The sequence below is a fragment of the Peromyscus californicus genome, unplaced genomic scaffold (genome assembly GCF_007827085.1).
Source record: "Peromyscus californicus insignis strain IS unplaced genomic scaffold, ASM782708v3 Scaffold_14__1_contigs__length_90479793_seg_2, whole genome shotgun sequence".
NCBI lineage: Eukaryota > Metazoa > Chordata > Mammalia > Rodentia > Cricetidae > Peromyscus > Peromyscus californicus.
The window spans coordinates 58,755,104-58,766,702 of record NW_026294436.1 but is presented as its reverse complement, the minus strand read 5'-3'; the positions used below and the strand labels follow the sequence as shown (position 1 = coordinate 58,766,702).

Here is an 11,599-nt window from a genome sequence, read left to right as displayed (position 1 = left end):
TCCTTCCCATTTACCCATCATGAAATTTGCAAGTGTGTGATGAAATCCTTCTCAGTTTCTTTTTTGGGGGGTGTGTGGCTGGGAGAACTATTAATAAATGAGAGAACACTTTAGTAAGTTCTTAAACCAAAAGTAACTGCACTACATATCTTCTTTTACCCAGGATTCACACATTCAGTTCTTGGTGGCAATAGACACCTGCTGAATTCTCCTCCTGCCACCTCTAATCTGAGTAGAGAAGAGGAGAATTGTCTGAGTGGCTCATACTTGACCTTTCAAATGATACCTTTATTCAGAGGAATGTGATTCTCAGTGATCCATGGATAAGGCTGTTGGACATGAAGGGCTAAGGTTGGAACATCCACCTATGAAGACATGTAAGAGAAATAACTGAGTACAGCAGACCTTTGACTTTCATGGTGAGTAAATTGTATACAGTTAGGACACAACCCAATCTTGCTAAATGGGGGAAATCGAAAGCTAAGAATAATGGGAGGAGGCCTCACTTTTGCAACCCTCCTCTCCAAGGAATAGGAGAGTGCAAGGCATCCAAGGTCGCTCAACTTCAAGAGACGTGAAATGACTCTAACTAAAGTCATTCTTCCCATCTTTAAAAATACTTCATGTTCCTTGCATTTCCTTTCAACATCCCTGTCCAATCGCTGAGAGATTTATCTTCTTACTCAAATAAAACTTCCCTGTTCCTAGCCTTGCAGATGAACTAGGATCTGGATACTGTTGAAGAAATCTCTAAGAAGATGAGTCCTGCCCCCTATGTGGAGTTGAGAGCTCTGTGGAATCCACCAGGGCACAGGGGAAACCAGTGCTGCTTCCTTCAGAGGAGAGTGGAGGGAGCAGGGCTGGTGCCAGCTGCTCTCAAGGCGGTGAGGCCCCAGCAGCTAGGTTCTGATGCTTCACTAGGGAAGATGGCAGACATCTTTATTTCACCCTTACTGGGGCAGGATGATCACTGCAGAAAGTAGAATACCTTTTTTGAGATTTATTTATTTTTATAGAAGTCTACTCTATTTGCATATAGACCTGTGTGCCAGAAGAGGGCCTCAGATCCCATTACAGATGATTGTGAGCCACCATGTGTTGCTGGCAATTGAACCAGGACCTCTGGAAGAACATCCCATGCTTTTCATCACTGAGCCATCTTCTCCAGGCTATAAAATAACTTTCTAAGCATAAATATTAGTAAATGGAAAGTGAGAAGAAGGCTTTTGTTTTCTTGGCTGGAGAGTGAGAAGGAACTCGTTGACTGTGGTGATTGATAGGGTAAATGATAGGATAGTGACATGAAAGAATTACCATGAAATAGTATTTAATGAAATATATATATCTAGACCTAGATTGCACTCTCTAGTATCCCAATATTACACAGCATGAGAGGTGATGTGTATGTGCAATATAAAATATCTCAGATCAGCAAATACATCTACTCAAACAAATAGTGTTTTAATGATTTTATAAGCACATTTAACAACCTGCTCTGCTCCCTTTTACTCCTGGTATAAAGCAGCATTTTGATCACTGCAAGAGAATTTTGTCAACTGGAAAGTTCACTGTTTTGGTTAGTTGTTAGTGTGTTTATTTTCTTACAGTAAGATATGGGGAAGAGTTGGCGTTAATTTCAAATAGATTTCTACTACCTACTTGTGAAATATTTTACAGGCTGCCTGTGTCCTCTGGTATAGCCCTCTGGTATAGCCTGTATACTTGAACAGAACATTTTAAATCCTGATTTGAGGGCTGTTACCATATTAAAGGAATCTTCCCAAGTTTATTAGTTAAATTGCAAAACTTCCTAAATCTTTGCAGCTGTTTTCACTTTGACCATTGAGAGGCACAATGCTAAATCAATCATGAATCAGTGTGTTTTTTCTTGTGTTTCTTTCGGAGTGCAGTTTGTATGTGCTCCCTCACACACAAATGGAATGTCCACAGTGCATATTTGTGAGTGGGTGTGTGTACATGCATGCACATATGTGAAAAATACAATCCAGGACACTATTTTTCAGTGGTGAATGAACATGAGCAGTAGGAAACACAATGCACTATTTTATTGAATAAATCTATAGGCCAAAATAGTGTCTTTTTTATATAAAGTGCAACTCTCATTTAATTTTGTGATAGGTTTATAAAAACTTTCCCTGAGTTCTATTTAACCACAACTGGCCTGGCTTTTCTTTAGTTACTGTGTAAAGTAATTTATTTTTAAATTATTCCAACATTAAGGAATGTTTTGCAAACAACACTTAAGTGCATGTCTTTGAAAGGTAATAAAAACTAAATTTTAAATTTTAGTGGCTGGCTAGTTCTTTCATGCATAGACTGAGAATACTGATTTGGGAGGTTTTGTTTAGTTTTCATTATGTCCCCTTCACCTTATGGTATTTCCTCGTTACATTTTAAGATAAATAAGTCAGTACATTCTATGTCCTCTCTCCTCTGTCTGTCAGCCACGTTGACATTCTTCCTGTTTCCCCTGCCTTTGACCAGGGCTGCACTTTTGAAGCAGAGGCACAGCTAACAAGGCTTGATTTTCAGTCTGCTCAACCTTCGGTTTGAAGTCCTTCTCAGCTTTACTCACTGCTTTCTTTCCTGTAGTTCCAGTGGCTGTTTCTATGTGGTTCTCACCATTAAAAACTACTGGGGATCTGAGTATCAGAATATTATGGAGGATTTCCTATGCAGTGCCACTTTTTCCCTAGGTGAAATAAACTAGATTTGAATCATGTTTAGCTCAGACACCTCTTTATATCAGTGGAGCTGAATAATCCAAAATTTGACAGCTCCACTCCTGTATATTCTGAATGCAATTATTATGCCAGGACCTAAAGCAATAGTATTTCTACAACAAAACATGGATGCTGAGGTGTAGGTCAGATTCATAAAATGTATATACAGTCTCTTGTCATCTCACATCCAATTATATTTTGGGTATTCTTGTGTTGTCAGAAGTCACAAAATAGGTCAAATCGTTCAAATTTTAAACCTGCTGTATTTTGCAATCGATATAGGACTTTAGCAGGGTTTAAGCATGACTTGTAGATAGAAAACTGTCTCTATGAACAAATAAAATCATCCAAGGAAATCAAGCCTGAAAGGAGGAAAAACAAATAACTATTGACATAATTCCACCTGGTAAATGTTGTGACTTGACGCTAGAAAATACACAGATGTTCAGCAAAGTGACAGCCATAGGGGCACAGAAGACACAGAGAACAGGGTGCAAATACTATGGCATGCAAGATTATAATGAGAACTGTTTAAGAACTAGGAAGAGAGCAAGGGCCATAGGGCTGCAGTCAACCATCGTTCCTATATGTGATGAGAAAATGCAGGCTCTTTGCACACAAGGCACTTCAGCCTTGGTACAGGAAGAGTCAAGCATACATGCAGCAGCAGGTGTCAGTACCAATAAGGAATAAAAGGAGGACCCAGGATTTTAACATCACAAGTCTGACGGCTGCAGTGAGTGCTGATTTCCACACTATTTTCCACCACAAACCATGACAGACTTAAGTCAGACATTAACAGGGAAGACTTTCTAGATTTGTTAATTAATTGATCAGTTCCACTTATTTTTCACAGCGCCGCATTTTGTACTTAACTCTCTTTTTCACTCTCTCTCTCTCTCTCTCTCTCTCTCTCTCTCTCTCTCTCTCTCTCTCTCTCTCTCACACACACACACACACACACACACACACACACACACACACACACAAACACACACTATGGAATGGGTCATTCACTCACACAGGAATATTCTATTTTTGGAGTTGTCTGTATATGTGTGTAATCCTGTATCCATTTTTTGTCTTTTAGGCCCATCCACAATTTGAGAGATAATGAGTGAATACAAGAAAATTGTTCTTCTAAAAGGACTAGAGGATGTGGATGACACAAGTTTAGGACAATCAAGGTCTTATTAAGAAAAGAGTTAAAACTAACTAAAACAATGCAAGACGATTATGACAGAATTCAGATGGCTGACCTGATGGAGGACATATTCCCAAAAGATGCTGGACTAAACAAACTGATAGAAGTGTGCCAATTCATTAAAAAACTTGAAGACCTTGCTAAAAACCTTAAAACAGAGAAGACAAAAGGTAACAGAAGAATATCCTGGGTGCCACCCCTTCTCAACCCTCCCCAGCAAGTTCATCCTCAAGAACTTCTTTCTTACAATAATTCTAATGGATTTAACATTGGTGTCTTCAGGAGGGTTGAAATTTTTTAAAGCAGAATCTGTTGAATGAGATTATAGATCCCAACGCAATAGACACATTGGAAAATGATAAAGTAAAATTAAAAACTTAATTGATCCAGAATGAATTACATACACATGTGAAGTTATCAAATAAGAAATTAATGTTGTGGGCTGAGGAGTTGGTTTAGTTATTAAGAGCACTTGTTCTTTCAAAGGACCCAGGTTTGATTCCCAGCACCCACATTGTGTTTCACCACCTCCTTAGGCCTCAGGCATGCATGTGATATACAGATATACATGCAGGCAAAACACTTATACACAGAAAATCATAAAAAGAAAATCTAAAAAAATTAAAGGTGGAAAATGAGAGGGAAAAGCAAATTAAAATAAATTAATGTTATATTAAATACTTAAAAATAAAAATTAATTTAGAGGCTGGGCGATGGTGGCGCATGCCTTTAATCCCAGCACCGGGAGGCAGAGGCAGGCGGATCTCTGTGAATTCGAGGCCAGCCTGGGCTACCAAGTGAGTTCCAGGAAAGGCACAAAACTACACAGAGAAACCCTGTCTCAAAAAACAAACAAAAAAAATTAATTTAGAGAACATTTCACTGAAAATTAAAGAAGTAATACTCATGCTTAATTAATATATTTGCTCCAATATTAATACTAACCCTGCTAATAAATGTGTGACAATATTTATTAATAAGAAGTAAACTTGTACCTCAGAGATATGACCAAGCTCCTTTTATAAAGTCAGTGAATATAAGAAACATGATAAAATTAAGCACAGTGGTACACACCTGTGGTACCTGCACTCGGGAGGCTAGAGCAGGGAGAGCTGCATTTTGAGACCAGCCTGGGCTACACAGACCCTGTACCAAAAAGCAAAAATGACAATAACAAAAAAGGTAAGAAGTCAAAGTCAAATATCACCACTTTGCCACATCACAAATTAAATCATAATTTCTTTCTCTGTTGCTGTAATTTGGAATGATCTTCTGCAGAAGAGGACATACCATTATCATCATAGAAACCTTAGAATCTTAAATGCAGAATGTACAATAAGAGGGTTGGAGCAAGGCTTGATGGATGTCCACAGAAATCCCCATGACAGGAAGGCTGTCCACGGTGCCTGGGAAAAGCAAAGACACTCCTGAGGCACTGCTTGTCCCTGGATTGGTACTTTTAGCCACCTTGTGGCTGTGTTGGGCTTCTGCAGCAGAGGTAGGCAAGTACACTGAGACACAAGGAGGAGTTGAGAGGAAACAGTAGAATCAACTTCCACTCTTCTAGTAACAGCTTCCTGGTTCACTGTGCTCTCTTTACTGTATCAGTTCAAAGGACAAAGAAAGGAAAACGAAATACTGCATGGGCCCAACAAAAGCCAGCTAAAGTCAGTACTTCCCAACCTATGACCTTCATGAATGAAGACCTGAAACCAGGATCAACCTCAGAGACCTGGTCATCACAGGTGAAATGGTCCAGCTTTCAAGGGAAAAGCTTCTTCTACTCTGGTTCTTCCTTTCCCTTTTGTCCTTTTTGAGAATAATTAGTGTTTTACCTAGTCCAAGGAACTAGTGGAAATGTGGTTTAGCATCAGCAAATTGATGATTTCTGGTTATCTGTTTTGTTTTAGAACTACTTCAGAGCAATGTAATTCCCAGTGGTGGAAACACAAAATGGTTGCATGTCTTTAAAAAGTACTTACTATGGTGATAATCAGTTCAATAACATGGCTTTCTAAAGTTGGTTAAAAGATTTAAACTTAAACTGAGCCTGGTCTACATAGCAAGTTCCAGGCCACCCAAGGCTACAGAGTAAGACCCTGTCTTAAAAATAAATAAATAAAAATAAAATTCTCCAAACTAGGACTTTCTAAATGTAGGCCTTTTGCTCTTCTGTCACCAAAGAGATGAACAGAGAGACATAAATGAAATGGCTCTGCTCCTGTATAAGGTGACCCTGAGCTCACCTCTGGCCGTCTTTTAAGAGGATTGAGTCCCAATGACATAAATATAACTTTAATATAATAAGAACAAGTGAGCTCTCTTGGTATTAAAAATATTGTGTTATCGAATATTTAAAAACTATACTAATGGTTGGGGGTGAAGCACGAAAGCACAGGGCCCTGAGTTCACCTCCAACAAACAAAAATGAAAATCAGCATTACTCAGAGAAAACAACAAACAAGTCTTTCAGAAATGGAGAAATGAGCTCGCAACACCTGGACGCTCCAAGAAAATGAAGCTTACCCAGGAGAAGCAGCTTACTATGAAACCTTCAGCCATCAAAAAGAAAGAGGAGGACTGTCCCCGGACTCCTTGTGAGATCCCACCACTCCCCAGTGGATCCTCTAAGGCACCATCCTCTTCCCAATGCTAGTGTTGCCCCAAAGCATATCGCCAGAATAACCATCACCTTGGAAGAGCTTTTTACTAATCCCTTGTTCCACCTTCTTCATCATAAGATTAAATCAATCATTAAGTTATTAAGTGCATGTACCAAGATCTTAGTGTATAGTACAGAGCGTTTGCTCTTAGGAGAGTATGCATTTAGGAGGTTGGTTTCTGACCTCACCAGTATTCTTTCTTGTTTTGACCCAGAGTAGGGTATGGCTGGAGTAGACAGGCAGAGATGAACAAGAGTGTGTCCATCCCTACTATCCGATTTCTTCTAAGCCCTTTTTCTGTTGCTTGTGATGAAGCTTATAAGGCTAGTTCCACTGTTTTATCGTCCTCTCAGCGCTGTCTTGGCACATGTTCTTCCCCTGTTTTCAAACTCATCACCCCTGCCACTTCACCAACCAACATATATACTCAACAGTGAGGCACCAGGCCGGCAGATCCTCAGGCTGATCCGCACTGAAACACCCTCCTGAGAAGAGCAGACAAGAGTCTAGTCTTTCATCACAGCATTTACCTTATTGTAATTAATTCAGGATTAGCTTTCTCCCTGCTAGACAGTAAGATCATATGAAAAGTGGGCTGCCCCAGGTGAGAAGAGAGGTAAATGAGCCAAGTCACACCTATAACCATCAACTCCTATCATAACCGCCCCCCTTTTTTATTCCTTTTCATCTCACCCTGTTTACTGTGTCCTGATATGATAATAGCTGTGGTTACCTGTAACCTGCAGCTTTGAAGCCGTTAACTGGGGTGATGAGCAAGAGAAAGCTTGTACAACTCTACAGAAGAGGATGTAGGAGTAGAGATTAAATCACTGCTGTCTGTGACTTCTAACTCAAGATCTGAGCTACACTCTTACCCAGAGTGTCCTCACCATCAGTGGGATAACAGGAGATGAAGTCTGAAGACAGAGTTCCTACAGAAAAGCACTGCCCGTTTTTAATTTTCCCATGGATGCTGTTGTTGATGTTAGTTCTAAGATTCTGTGTTTCTTCTAACCATCTCTCATAAAAGGTCAAAGAAACAGTTCTATCATTGCTGCGGATTTATGAGGCTAGAGAACACTTATCTGTAAACAAGTTGTACATTATCTTGATTAGAAAGAAACAATTTTAGTAAACTATAACCACAATATCCTAGAAGTTGTACATGATAGAGTTATCTGAAGTCAGTGTGCAACACCCATAGACCCCATTCTTTATCCCTAGACATGGAAGTGTTCTCTAGATTTTAACTGGTGATAGAGAAGTATGTGTGTGTGTGTGTGTGTGTGTGTGTGTGTGTGTGTGTGTGTGTGTGTTCATAAAACTAGAAAAGAGATCATGAAAGAGGAGGAAGAAATTTTAAGGAAGGGGATAACTAGAGATGTAATATATGTGTTAAGAAAGCAGAAGTGAGGGTAAGTTTGAGCAATGAAGGGAACCAGCCAGAGAAATACAGGAACAAGGAGAAGTCACTGGGGAAAGGACCAGGTGAGAGCACAATGTAATGACATAAGTATTTGAAAATGCCAAATGATGCCCATGGATGTGAAGTATGAAAACATAATTCTAATAAGTAGGTACATACTAAGGCTAGGGTAGCTGGAGGGTAAATGGTATGAGCATCTGAGACTATGCTGCCATCCAGAGAAAAAAGTAAAGATTCTCTACAAAAAGATAGAAAGGAAAAAGACATATTGTTCTGTGTGACTAAAAACCATAATCCAGACATAAGGTATTTAAGTCTTTTTTCATTCAGAAAAGAAAGAACTCAACCAAAAATTCTAGTGATAGTACTACAAACAGACAATTTGAGGTCATGAATGAGTTTTTAACCATATCAGATACCAGTACAGACCCCCCTGAAGCTCCAGCAAACCCTCCCAGCTATTCCCTCATCAAAAGCAACAACTTCCAGTTCCCACTCAGATGCCTTCTTAATAAACACGCAATAATCATAATCTTGAACAAAAGTCTTCTCATCTAAATTCTCATTTGTTAATTTAATTAATATGATGATTCATCAGGTATATATTTTGAGACACAGGCCACAGTTTGCAAAGTCTGGTTCTTTTATTGCATAATAACAATGTATCAGGACTCTCTAAGTGACCAACATGTAATGATTTTTAACAATTACAGTGGCATTATTTGGAATATGCAGCTCTTGGGCATATCTAACTACTTGTGTTCCTGAATAGTACTCCTAATATAATTATAAACATGCATAATCCTTGAAGAAAAGGATTATTATTATTAATAATAATGTTGCTTTGAATGACAGCAGTCTCGTAAGGCTATTTTCTAAGCTTTGTATTTTATCAGACTTGAACCACAAGGGATCATCAATATACAAAGAAGCCAGGAATTTGCAAGTGTTTTTTGAGTAACTTACCTGTTACTTTTGAAGCAAAATTTAGAATCTCAAATTTTTAACCTCTTGAACATTTAGAAAAGTATGTTTAGAAACCCTAAATATATTTGTCACTTTATATACAAATGTTTCTTGTTTGTGTGATAGTTTTATTTAGCCAGAATTATAACATGACAATTTAAAAGACTTGAACCTAGCTAGATGCATAAATGAGTCTTGATTGTTTTTTTTTTTAATATTACTCAAGCATTCTACCAATTGATCTAGATCCCTATTCCATGACACTCAGACTGTGCAGTCCATTCTTTCAGGGCACATTTAACTTACCCTCCTACCATACATTCCAGTGCCTCTAGCATCTTTCTGTTGTCTCCAGGATCTGCAAGTACTTCCAGCAACACCATACAAGTGACGATTTACTGGATGATATATATTCCTTTATTTAACTAAATCACTGATTTTGATTAAATGTATACTTTGAGATCATGCCCTCAGTTCATTTTAATTCTCGTGTACTAGAATCTGTGATTTCTTGAGCACCTAACCAACTCTGCTTTTCCAGGACTACAATTAGCCATTCATTTATCTCTCTTTTATTTTGGCTGTCATTTCTGTTTTTCCCTCCATGCACAAAGAAAGTGTTATCTTCAGGTAAAAGGGATGTAAAAAACACATGGCCAATCAGAATCAACCACCAATTATTTTTTCATTTATTTTGAATTGAGCTGATAACACCATCTTTTAAAATGTAAGGAAGTAGCCACATACAAAAAAAAAAAAAACTAAAATAAAACCTTTAAGGATATGAAATCTGTCTCAAATGCAGTATCTCTTCCTTTGAATTTTGTCTTTTGTTGCACATATACAGCATTTTCCTACAAGATTGAATCACATGATACATATCTATATGCTTTAAAAGTCATATAATGTATCTTGAATGGCCATTCAATCCACCAATATTCATTTAAATTATTTTATTATCTATGAAGCTTCGTGATTAGTTCATTCATTGTGAAGATAATCATATGCGATCTGGCTCTAAGCTCTTTTGAGTCTGTACTATACCAGCAGTGAATAGCAAGAATATCTGCTCCTAACAACTTCTTTCATTTCTCAAAAAAGTTCCGTCTCCCTAGTTCTAAGCACCATCATTCAGACATTCCCCACACAGGTACGCTTTCTGTACCTTCTTCCCACGCCCCAGCCCAATGAGAGCCTCCCACGCAACACTTGCCTTAGGAACTGTCCTATGGCTCAGTGGCACGCCCTGCTGCTCTAGCTGTACTCAAGCTGTGGAAGGGTGAATAGTTTCATAGTCCAAAGCAAGGGAAGAAAGCTGATCCCATGGGTAAAATCCAAGGAGATAGGCAAGAACAAGAAAAGAGACATAAATGAGTCCTGGTGACATCATGAATAAAGATGGACATTTATGGCCAACTACTTCACAACTTATCTAACTTTATCCTTTGTGTTTTTCTTCAGGATCATCAGGGCTGGTACTAGACACCTCAGCTATGATTCAGTTATGGAAACTTCACAAGAGTCCTCCTTCTGAAAACCTGGACACCACTGAAAGGATGTTCATAAAGACTTAAGTACAGGAAAAAGAAATCATATACATCATGTAGAAATAAAAGGCACATAAACCAGCTCTTAATTACAGGAAATGGCATCTTTACCTATGCTTTTTTATTGTTTTATTGTTTTGTGAATTCTATATGACTACTGTATTTTCATCACTTCCACCTAACACTTTCCTGCCTCTAACTCTTATGGTATCACCCCCCCAACACATGCGCACACACATACACATTCTCTGTTAATTTCATGGCATCTTTTTCTTTATTATTCTTTAAAATACTTTAAAGTCACTTAAAATTACTTTTAATTGAAAATACTTAAAATTACTTTTAAGTAATTCCCAAACAAAAATTGGGACATTTGAATATCTTCACAAATACAGCCCATTATTCCTCCTGACAGCACATTGCTTTCCCATCGGTCCTGTTGCTTGGCTTTGACTAAGGTTTTCCTGCTATTTGCAATCCATGTGAGCTTTTGCTTCATTTAATAAAGATGTCAACAACTTGAAAAACACTCTACCCAGCTCCCAACCATTGTTAACACATGTATACAGCAACAAAGCATCATCAAATGGTTTCCCAACCTCCAGAACTTTAAGAATAAATTTCTGTTTCTTGTCAACTATGCTGTCTGAGAATTTGTGGTATAAAAAACCAAAATAGACTAAGATACCAGAGATCTACGTCTTGTCCATAATGGTTAGGTACAGAGACCAGTAAGTGCAATAAACATGAATTTTCGTTTACTCACATATTCCCTGCATGCTATGCCATGAAGATTGAATAACAGTGCCAAATCTACCTGTATGTAGCAGGTAAGATCTGGTTTGTGTCACCCTAATGTTTACATAAAGTTATACTTTGCTCTCCAGTCCCAACCTATGCTTTATCATTATTCCACTCAAAGGCCGGTAGAATTCCTGTACAGTTTTTCCATTATTCATGCACTAAAACAACCAGTATAATAGTAACACAAATGTTATAGGGCTAATCAATGGCTTTTTGAAAGTATTTGAGTTCTGGTACACAGGAAG

General features: G+C 38.2%; 1 pseudogene; it reads left to right on the top strand.

Annotated features, from left to right (window-relative positions):
• The first annotated feature begins 3,857 nt into the window (after window positions 1–3,857).
• LOC128109327 (interferon-activable protein 203-like) lies at window positions 3,858–10,577 on the top strand (annotated as a pseudogene).
• The last annotated feature ends 1,022 nt before the right edge of the window (window positions 10,578–11,599 follow it).